The sequence below is a fragment of the Aplysia californica genome, unplaced genomic scaffold (genome assembly GCF_000002075.1).
Source record: "Aplysia californica isolate F4 #8 unplaced genomic scaffold, AplCal3.0 scaffold00418, whole genome shotgun sequence".
NCBI lineage: Eukaryota > Metazoa > Mollusca > Gastropoda > Aplysiida > Aplysiidae > Aplysia > Aplysia californica.
This window is the reverse complement of record NW_004797688.1, coordinates 81,820-83,501: the sequence shown is the minus strand read 5'-3', so window position 1 is coordinate 83,501 and position 1,682 is coordinate 81,820.

The window sequence follows — 1,682 nt, the reverse complement described above, 5'->3', positions numbered from 1 at the left end:
CTGAAATGTCTTTAGGCCATTCCCAAAGGAGGGACATTCTCGTTCATGCACAGTAGAATTGTAAATGGGCTGATTCCTCAATCAATGTCACGCTCATAACTGTGCCTGATCTACAACAGGGAACTGCTGCTTTTCTGTCCTAATCCTTACTATTGTCATTTCCCCTCTACTTCTTTTGTATGTTCGTCACACTCTTATGACCCGCTATTTCCGGGGTGCCTTGAAAGTCGAAACAGACTTTGTGCTGTTGAAGCCAGAGGGGTGAGCAGAGTAAATCTGATTACCTGTAAAGATTTCTCTGTTGACATCCACCCCTTGGCGCTCATATTATGACCTTGCCGTATGCAATTGCTAGTGTAGTAAAACCTCTACTAAATTAAATAAAATTTCATCTTCAGCTCTAATATGACCTAGTTGTGTTGCAAATGCCGTAAAACTCTTACAAAAAACAATACAAAAAAACTCTCTCCAAAAAACGAAAAACACAACAAAACAAAACAAAACTAAAACTAACATAATACATTCAAACATATGACGTAACTGCCCAATGCTCGCTGTATCTCTTACTGTCTGCTGATGAGCTTGAGCTACTGTGGTGTGTTTTGAGGGATCTCATAAGCAGTTCATAGGAACCAACAGACAAGCATTTTATGAGAATATGAGGGACTTAGGGAACCTAAACAAATGGGTAACAGGGAAAAATCAGGGAAACGTAGCTTTTTTTTTAGAGCATCCGAGCAAAGGAATGAACGGAGAACCATGATCGCCGATGTCTGTCGCAGATCTGGCACTGGATGATGATTATGGACTTTATTATCGAAGATGAAAGTTACATAAGTAAGAAAAAAGCTTTCAAACATTTTTAACTTTTTAAAGACTAAATATAAGCTTCCGACCAACTTCATGACAATACAATGTATTATCAAGTTCATTGTCAAACTTCAAAATAAAGTGGTGCATTCTATGAAAAGCTATTTCCTTTTAAAGAAGGACAGCTATGATATTAAGGACAGTTACATAATAAAATACATAATTGGGGTATTTATTACACGGGTTTTAAGAATTATGAAGGAACCAGCTATTTCACCTAGCAGTAACGCCCATTTTCATTTTTTTATCAGTAATTAGGTCAACGAAAAGTGAGTCTCTCTGATTCCTGGTCGTGGACTCACAAAAGAGTGATCGGTCAAACAGATACATCCAACATAATAAAACCTAACTGGTTGAACTAAGTTTCGGAGTCGGTTCCCCTGTTGTTGCAAAGATGTTAACGTTTAAAAAACCACAATAAAAACAACAACAACCACAACAAATAAGGTAGCCTACATGTCACAGCAACCTACCCCAGCTAGACACTTAATTTCTTTTTGACACAGTTCTCCTCTTAGAACAGTGTACTGAGAGCAGAGAAGATCACTGAAGGACTTTTGAATCGGATCGGAAATTGTTGTGCGCTAAATTTGTTTAGTGTGTATGTGGCTGTGTGTTTAGTACTGTGTACAGTGCATGTATCTGATTCTTGACTTCATCTGCATGGGACAGCGTCATTGGTAAGGTATCAGTTGACAGCACGACACAGGTGTCATCTTTACTTAGCGAGTGCACGTAGAGACTTTACGTGTGTGTGTGTGTGTGTGTGTGTGTGTGTGTTTGTGTGTGTGTGTGTGTGTTTGTGTGTGTTT